The sequence below is a fragment of the Macaca fascicularis genome, chromosome 15, assembly GCF_037993035.2.
Source record: "Macaca fascicularis isolate 582-1 chromosome 15, T2T-MFA8v1.1".
Lineage (NCBI taxonomy): Eukaryota > Metazoa > Chordata > Mammalia > Primates > Cercopithecidae > Macaca > Macaca fascicularis.
The window spans coordinates 13,213,332-13,223,105 of NC_088389.1; positions in this window are offsets into that span (position 1 = coordinate 13,213,332).

The following is a 9,774-nucleotide window of genomic DNA, read 5'->3' on the forward strand; positions in this document are numbered from 1 at the left end:
GGACTCCAGGGAACGGGCTGGACAAGAGGGGACGCCTGGCTTCGGGCCCCGCGCTCCCCTCAGGCCGGATCCACGCTCACCTGCCTGGCCCAACCCGGCGTTCACCTTTCCTCTGTTGCCCCGGCCGGCCGGCCCAGCCCGGCACAGCTCTCCCTCCCTGGCCAGGGCCCGCGTCCTCTTCCCTCCCCGGCCCTGCACTCCCCTGGCCACCACAGTCGCCCCGAGCTCGCGCGCAGCCCCAGTTGCCACGCGGATCCCCTGCTCAGACTCTGCTGCTGAAGCCGGCGCTTCGCTTCAAACGGGCCGCACCAACTCCGGCCGCACCAACTCGCTCCCTGTGCGCAGTCGGGTGCGAAACTCCTCCGCGGGCTCACGGGGCTGCCGAGGCGGGGCTGCAGCCGTCGTCGGGGCTGGGGCTGGTCCCGGCCTGAGACAGCTTCGTGGGCGGCCAGGCTTCTGGCTCTTGCGGGGCCAGATCCGGGGTCGAGATGGGCGGACGGGAATCGCACTGGCAGCCTGTCTCTGGGAAAAGAATTTCCTACTGGATATAGGGGGATTGAAAGGGGTCCCGAGACCGTTCCTAGGTGGGAGCAGGCGTGCCTGAGAGCTAAGTCCCTCCGAAACTGCAGGCAGCTCCGCGAGAGGCCTCAGCGCGGGTTCGGCTTGCGACTCGGCCTTGGGGCTCCTTGTTGAGCTGCAACCTCGGGAAGCCCGTGGCGTTGCGGCGCCCCTTCCTTCTTGCCTCCTTGTTCTTTCTTTCTCCTCTGCCTCTCTCTTCTTTCCCTTCCTCCCCTCTATTCCTCCTGCCCATCACCCCAGGAGTAGACTTGCTTTGCGGCGGTTTTGAGGCACCTCGGAGCCCAGCGATCCCCTCTCCTGAAGCAGGGAGCTGCTGAGCCGGGCGGAAAGCCCCCAGTTTCTGCAGGTTTCGCCGCTCCCCAGTGTCAGCCTCAAGCCTCGGACCCCAGGCCCTGACATGCTGGGTGAGGGGGCTCACCCCACCTGCCGCACTTCTGGCTCCCACCGCAAGGCTACAATTTCAGATGCCACTAACCGAGGTGCCGGGACCCTCTCGGCGTGGGTCAGGCTCATGGGTTAGTCTCCGCTGGACGGTGTGGACTCCCCAGACCTTCTCCGCAGCGCGGAGGACTTGGGTGGAAGGACAGCGAGCTGACCTCCCATAAGCGAGACCCTGTCCTAACGCCTCTTGGCATAGAGGCCCCTCCACCACCCGGACGCGCCTTGGCTAAGAGGGCCTCACACCTGGCGGCCAGACTCCAGACCCCTGGTCCCCAGTTCCTGCCAGTAGTCTCCGGCATCCCCCGTCCCCGTTGGCACGCAAAGGGAGGAAGGCGGCGGTAGCTGGCCTTCAGACCCGGCGCCCGGGTCCGCCCGAGGCTGGCGCCCAGGGAAAGGAACACCTGGCAGAAGGCAGGACCGTTGGGCAGGGCGCCAGCAGAGGGCAGCCCTGCTGAGGAGGGAGGTGGGTTACTGTCCCCGAACCCTCCACTCATTTTCCGACGCAGCCGGCGGGTCACATCGGCTCCCTGGCCAGAGCTCGAATCTGAGGGGGCGTCTGCAGTCCGATGGCTCCTGCAGGGAACCCTCACCTGCGCCTACTTCTTGGCTTCTAGGAAGACCTAGGTGGAGAGGAGAAAGTGCTGCGAGCGAGGGAGACGACGTCGGGGAGCGCTGCCAGGAGCCAAGCGCTGCGGCAGCTCCCAAGCCCCGAAGTTCCTCCAGCAACCCAAAGGAGGATAAGGAGTGCTGTGTGTCCCGTAGACTGCCCCTTTCCTCTCTGAGCCTCAGGGTCCCTGTCTGTGCAATGGTTTGAGTTGGACTTTGTGAACTGAGGCTTCTTTGCTTGGTCTCACTTTAGGTAAGATCACTTTCCCCCACGACAATCCCGAGGATTTTGCCCTCTCCAGGGCCACGTCCCACTGCGGGAAGCCCTCAGGTCCGTGCATCCTCCGTGCTGGGGCGCAGCATTTGGGTCCTGAACCTCGGCTTAGAGTCAGAGGCTTGGATTCCGCTGGCGCAGTGACCACGGGCTCGGACTGCGGCCAGTTGAGTCCCGTTCCTCTCCTCCGGACCCTCAAACCCGGGGAGCAGTGCTGGGAGCGGGACGGAAGCGGAGGCCAGAACAGCCTCCCAGCTGGTGCGCCGAGACCTCCACCATGCTCACATTTTGTGCTTCTGGTCTAGCCGCAAACCCACCTGGACCCCCGCCCGGGGAAAAAGGAGCCTGTTGGTAGCGCCCAGTCTCAAGGTGCATTGAAATAGGCAGCAAGACCCTGGGCTTGCCTCTCCCCGGGAGGAGATTTCGAGGGGAAACATTCCGGGCTTTCCCAGCGGATGACCCATGTCATTTTGTCATTTTCCGCGGGGCCCAGGCGCGGAATCTGCTCGCGCAAAAGCCCCCTCCCCTCGGCCGGGCCGGAGCTCGCAGGCACTGTCGCCCCCCTCGCCCGCTGGCCGCCACTTGGCGATCTCTTTAATATTCATGGGCGTTAATAGAGAGGCCCCCAGTATATCGGTCCATTGTGGGCGGCTCGTAGGACTTGAATAGGCCTCGGCCCCCTTTCTTCGGCGAGGCTTCCCGAGGGGCCGGGCCAGGAGTGAATGGCCCCGCTTCCCGCTCCGCGCCCCCTCCCCCTTTCAGAGAGAACATCTTTATCCTCATCGCCGCCGCTGCCGCCGCCGCCCGGGCCCCCATTCACGCGGCCCCGGCTCCGGGCGGAACGAATCAATTTGCCGCGGCTCTTCGGAGGTCATCCTCGCCGCTCGGGTACCCCCTTCCCCCGAGCCCACGGGAGTGGAGAGAGGGCCGCCGCGGCAGGCTGACGGCCCCACGGAGGGACATTGAAGGGGAAGTGGAGGAGAAGAGCAGGGGGCGATCCGGAGGGCTGGTCGGGCCGGGGCGGGCAAGACAGGCTCAGGGCCCGGCAGCCACCCAGGGTCGGCTAATTTCTACTTGTTGCCTAGCGCAGGGCGGAGCGCCGAGGGGAAGGAGGCCGCGGCCCAAGCCCGGAGGTCCGTCCGGCCTCCCCTCGAGGCACCAGCGCGTGTCCCTTCGGCCTGGCTGAGGCACCTATGAGACCCGGGGCGTGTGGGACAGCCCAGGGTTTCCCCGGCCCCGCGCCCCAGCCTGCACGACGCTTTCGTTCTCGCCAGTGCGCCGGGGCTCAGCTCCGGGACGGCCAGGTTGCGACAGTGCCCTTTAAGGGGACGCTCAGAGGGGCTGCCGGCTTCGCGGCTCCTGCACCCGAGCTCTGGGGCCCCTGCCTGGGTGCGGGGGAGGGGGGTGCAAGTCGGTCAGGCCGGACCAAAGCGCACGGGTCCCCGCCCCGCTCGCCTCGCCGGCTCTCAGAGGCGCAGAAAGAAGCCCATTGTCCGCCGAGAAATACATTTTTGGGGGCAGAGTGAAAGCCCGTCTTTCTTTTGAACTTTAGAAGAAAGTCTCCTGTTCTCGCCCCTCGGAGGGAGAGATTTGTCCCCCCTCCCGGGAGCTCCTCGCGCCTCCTCCTCCCGAAACATCTGCCGGGGGAAAATCCACCCTGGAGGGCAGATCGCGCTCGCTTTAAGCCTGGCGAACTCATTAAAAAGATATTAGCGGCGGGGGTAGGTCCCGCGCAGGTATCGATCGGCCGGAATGAGCCCCAGGAAGAAAAGGCGAAGAATGTGCCCGCGCCGCGCTCAGACGCCCACCGGCCCCGCCCAGCCTCCGCGCCCCAGCCCCGCATAGGGAGAGGGGCCACCGCGCCGCCTCGCGCTGTCCGTGAGTCCCGCGGCCCGCGGTCCTGCCGCCCCCGCGGGCTCCTCGGCACAGCCCGGGTGCAGCCGCTCGACAACCCTCCCCTGCCCATGCTGCCCTCCGTCCTGGCTTCCCCCGCGCACAGGTTCTCGTCCGCTCCCCTCCTCCGCCAGCTGCCGTCGCGCGCCCAGCAGCCGCGTCTCTCTTCTCCTCCTCTCCTTCTCTTCCTCCTTCCCCCGCGCTCCCCTCTTTCGCTGGCGCTCCGGCCCCCTCTCCAGCTTCTCACACCCTCTCCGTTTCCTCCTCACATGTCTCTCTCTGGCTTTCTGAGCCTCAATCTTTCTTGTTCCCATTATCGCAATGGCCCAGGAAATTCCTTCCTCGCGTGCCGCCCGCGCCGCTCCCCGCCCCCAACCCCCTGTTCCCCGTAGGACGGTTCAGGGCTCCAGGGCGCCCCCGCCGGCGCGTACAAAGGTGCCGGTGGGCTGCGTAGGTGGTGGGGGCGAGGCCGAAGAAACGGTTTCAACAGACGTGACTAGGGGACGGGCCTGCGCGGGGCTGCCGGCGGAGTGGCGGCCTCGGCGCGGTGCATGGGGACGGCGGCCCAGTCTCCCACCCCACCTCCGTCCCCGCCCAATATAATTAGCCTTCGAGGCTCGGTAGAGACAAAGGCGCGCCACGGGGCGCCCACGTGGAGTGCATAGGCGCGAAGCCGGCGCCCCAACCGGCAGGTGACTGGCACGCGAGTCTCCCCAGGCGCCCCGGGGCGGAGGAGGGGGAAGCCCCTCCCTTGCGCCTCTCGAACCCCCCTCCATCGCCCACACCCCCGCCACAGCCCAGGCCGATCAAGGCGGTGGGACCGACGGGAGAGACGCCGGGGACACTAGGAGAAGGGGCGGTGGGAAAGACAGAGGCGCAGGCTTCTGGAAGCAGAGGGGGCGAGACGGCGGGGGCGGGGGCGAGACTGAGGCAAGGCGATGCCCGGGTGGAGGGAGCAGGTGAAAGGCCCAGTCAGAGACGCAGAGGTACAAAGACGCCGAGATGAAGGAAGCAGAGGGGGAGAGGCATGGCTTCCTAAAGAGCCCGAGGCCTGGAGAGGCTTTCAAGAGCTGGACCACCAAGAGGGAGCGACAGGGTGCTACAGAGAGACTGGGGTGTGGGGGCAAAAAGAGTCCTGGGGAAAGCAGGAGGGAACGGATGAAGAGGGCAGGCTGTTCTGAGTCTGCGAGAGGCATCGTGCCCTCCCTGTCCGTCTTCCCTGGCCTCTCCGGCCTCCAGCTCACCCTCCTCTGCTGCCTGCCCCTCTGGTGGGTCTAGGGGTAGCCAGAAGGAGCCCTCCCCCACCCATTCACAACCTCCTCTTCCACCGGAGCCCCTTACCACCCCACACCCAGCCCTTCCTCCACGACCTCTCCTGCCGCAGCCTCCTGCCTTCCAGAACCTTGCACTCTACTCTACCTGAAATGTCCTCCCTGCATTGCCCCAGAGCAGACAGGGGGCTGGAGTTAGGGGCCTGTGCCCTGACTGCTGCTCCCTGAGGCCACCTGCTGCCATCCAGACCATCTCCTGCCTCAGGGGACTCATTAGGTTGTTCAACAAACATTTATTGAGCATCTACTGTGTACCAGGTCCCATACAAGGCCCTGTGGGCACCGAGTGACCAGGGCAGACCCAGTTCTTGCCTTCTCAGACCACCTTCTAAGCCGTGCACCCTGGTAAACCAGAGCTTCTCCTAGGTCGCCCTGGCGGCTCTGAGGACTCTCTAGACAGCTTTCTCTGAGGGCTCCCGCTGAAATGGCTATGACCTCATTTGTAGAGTGGGAACAATAACCAGACCTGTTTGTGATGCCTGATGTGCCAGGTGAATAAGCTCACACTCAAGTTGCCAAGTGAATGGTGAAAAGGTGCTTGTGACTGGCATTCCTATTACTGTCCCCTCCCCAGAGACCACTCCCCAGGTGAATAGGTCCTCTGGGGCCATCAAGAAACGCCCAGGGCTCCAGAGACCTGCAGATATGGGTCCAAGTCTGGTTCCAGCAGCTACTGGCCAGGAGCCAAGGCACCCACTTGTCCTCTGTGAGCCTCAGTTTGTTCGTCTGCGAAATGGAGATAAAAATAGAACCTCCACTGGGAAGGTTTTTGTAAAGGATCAAAGATGACGCATGAAAAGCTCACAGGAGAGAGGATGCACTTGACTTACAAAAAATGCGGGCACTTTCATTACATTTAAAGGGTTACAGGTTTAAATGATTAGGATTAAATGATTTGGATTACAGGTGGCTCACACCTGTAATCCCAGCACTTTGGGAGGCCAAGGCAGGTGGATCACTCGACGTCAGGAGTTCGAGACAAGCCTGACCAACATGGCAAAACCCCATCTCTACTAAAAATACGAAAATTAATCGGGCGTGGTGATGGGTGCCTGTAATCACAGCTACTCAGGAGGCTGAGGCAGGAGAATCACTTGAACCAGGGAGGTGGAGGTCACGGTGAGCCATGGTCACGCCACTGCACTCCAGCCTGGTGACAGAGAGAGACTCTGTCTCAAAAAAATAAAATAAAATAAATAAATAAATAATAACATATGGTAGGTCACGTGTGGTGGCTGACGCCTATAATCCCAGCACTTTGGAAAGCTGAGGTGGGTTCAGGATTGCCTGAGCACAGAAGTTTGAGAACAGCCTGGGCAACATGGCATAACCCCGTCTCTACTAAAAATACAAAAAATCAGCCAAGAGTGGTGGCACACACCTGTAGTCCCAGCTACTTGGGAGGCTGAGGCAGGAAAATCACTTGAATCTGGGAGGCGGAGGCTGCAGTGAGCCAAGATCACACCACTGCACTCCAGCCTGGGCGACAGAGCAAAATTCTGTCTCAAAAACAAAACAAAACAACAAAAACAACAGCAACAAACACCACGTGGCTACACGGCTTTGGGAAACATGGAAAGAACAAAGGTAGGTACCAAATAACACCTGTAAATACATACTGAAAGCAAAACCACATGCTAAGAAAGTTGACCAGGACGCCAAGGAGTCTGTGAGCCGTATCTTACAAAGAGTGACTGGAATGAAGAACAAGTCATCGTATAATGAACAATTGCTAGGCACCCAGGGTATCTCCATCCATCCTCAGCCCTGCACACTGAGGTAGCTGCTGTCATTATCTGTAACTCACAGAAAGGGAAACTGAGCCACAGGGAAGTTAAGTGTCTCATCCAGGAACACCTCTGGCCCCAAGCAACAGTGGACCTGACCCCAGTGGCTGCTGTCACAAGAGATCTACTTTTTCACCTAACAGAGTGCAGAGGTGGATGTGTGTCTATGACCTTGGCTCAGCAGTTCAAGGATGTGAGGCCTGAGTTTCCTTCTGTTCTCGTGGCAACACAATGGCCGCTGCAGCCCTGCCGCCACATTAGAGGCTGGGAGGAAGAAGGGGCAGAGTATCACTGATATGCCCCTGGTCACACACAGTAAGCAAAGAGGAGAGGTGAAACTGAAATCCAGGCAGCCTGATTCCAGGCTGGGACTTTAACTACAACCTCCTGGCTAGGGCTGTCCAAGCCAGAGGAACAATGACTTGGGGGACGCATGCACTGTCTGCCAACCCCAAGAGCCCGTTCCAGTGGGCAGGGAGCAGCTTTTGGTTACTGCACAGAAACTAGGCCCAGGTGTGCAGAAATGAACTCCGTGGTCCCTTCTGACCCATCTCAGGACTGGGGCTTCTAGAGGACAGGCATCTGGTCTGAATCTTCCTTGGTCTCCCGGGCCAGCACCAGGGGCCAGCACCAGGGCCTGGCACACAGAGAATGCTCAGCCCGTGAATGAATGACAGGGGTAGATGTCATACCCACAATGGCATGGACAGGTTAGGGAAGTACAGTGAAGGCTCCGGCCTTGCCTGCCTCCTCTGGGTGGCACGAGGGAGCCTCTGAATCCCAGCAAAGCGGATGGCAGCTCCAGAAAGTGCCAACAGGCCAGGGCAGCCCAGATCCTCAGAACCCGGGGGCCCAGCCAAGATGTGGGAAGAGATGGTGAAGCCCAGTCATAAACGCTCCCCGCTAAGTAGACGCAAACAGCAGGATGTGTCCTCAGACCCCAGCTCGGAGCAGGAGGGATCTGCTGCAGTGGGTTGGGCCTGCCAAAGACACTCTATTCCCTCCCCTTCCCTGAAGCCAAGGCCTCAGCCTCCCCTGGCCTCTCCCTCCAGCCTCTGGCCTGTCTACCCTGTGAGGTGCCTCCCCCAGCACCTTCCATATCATCCCCACCGCCCCAGCTTCCAAACCATCAACAGCATGGAGGACAAAGCACCAACAGCCCTGATCCTCAAGAGATCCTTTCTGTTCCCCGGAGAAGCATTGGGTCCAGCACATTCACATGAGGCTGTAGGCAGCTCCTAGCAACTCTGTGAGATGTGTCCCCGTGTTTGCCTACCTTTACAGAGGAGGAAACTGAGGCTTGGTGAGAGTCTCGAATGCTCTCTAAGCCTGTGCCCTTCCTCTCTCTGTTGACCTCAGCCTTCACCATCTCTCTACAGTCCAGAGACTAAAACCCTCAGGGGTCCTATCTGCTTATCCCTCTGCCCCCATGCGAGTCCAATGCTCAGAACTATTGAGATGTCAGAAAACGTGTGTTACACTGGCCTGGAAAGAGATGTTTAATTCTATTGTTCGTTTGTTTGAGATGGAGTCTCTGTTGCCCAGGCTGGAGTGCAATGGCGCAACCTCGGCTGACTGCAACCTCCACCTCCCAGGTTCAAGCGATTCTCCTGTCTCAGCCTCACGAGTAGCTGGGATTACAGACGCACACCACTATGCCTGGCTAATTTTTGTATTTTTAGTACAGACGGGGTTTCACCGTGTTGGCCAGGCTGGTCTGGAACTCCTGAACTCAGGCGATCCACCCACCTCGGCCTCCCAAAGTTCTGAGATTACAGGCGTGAGGCACTGCGTGCAGCCGGAGATGTTCTAGATTCTAGAACATCTAGAAGGGAATTCTAGATTCCCTTCCCCACCCCCTTAACTCCTTCCCACCTACCTCCTCCTCTGTGTCCGGGGTCAGACTTGGGATAATTAGGGAAGAAACTTATTTGAAGACCAGTTCAATTACTTGTAGTTACAACGAAAGGGAATTTTGCTGCTCCAAATGTTCAAGAAGACACAAGTATTCCAGAGCCTTCTGGACACGCCAGACTCTCAGATTGATCATGTATTTATTTTAATTATGCAAATATTTAATGCCCACCCACAATGCATCAAGCTGGACCTGGAGCTGGGGGCATGGAGCAAGGGCGAGTCATACGGTGCCCAGCCAGCCCAGCCCTGGCAGCACCTGGTCCCTGGAGACTTTAGTTAAAGGTGAGTCAGTTCCACCAGCAGCTACTGGGAACTTGTTCCTTGCTGTTGCTGTCCACGCACCGAGAGGCCAAAGAAGAACGAGCTGGGTTTTGGCCACGAGGTGTTATTTCCTGCACAAACTGGGCCTGTGGACCCTGCCCCCACCATGCCGAGGGATGCTTGCCAGAATTTTAGAATCCTTCCTGTGGGATTTCTTTTTTTTTTGTTTTTCTTTTTTGAGACAGAGTTTCACTTTTGTTGCCTGAGCTGGAGTGCAGTGGTGCGATCTCGGCTCACTGCAACCTCCGCCTCCCGGGTTCAAGCAATTCTCCTGCCTCAGCCTCCCAAGTAGCTGGGATTACAGGCATGCACTACCATGCCTGTCTAATTTTGTATTTTTAGTAGAGACAGGGTTTCACCCTGTTAGCCAGGCTGGTCTCAAACTCCTGACCTCAGATGATCCTCCCACCTTGGACTCCCAAAGTGCTGGGATTACAGGCGTGAACCACCGTGCCTGGCCGGAATTTCTTTTTGCTTTTCTTTTTTTTAAATAATTTTAATTTTCTTTTCTTTTCTTTTTTCTTTTCTTTTCTTTTTTCTTTCTTTCTTTTTATTTTTTTTAAAAGAGAGTCTTGCTCTGTCACCTAGGCTGGAGTGTAGTGGCATGATCTCAGCTCACTGCAAC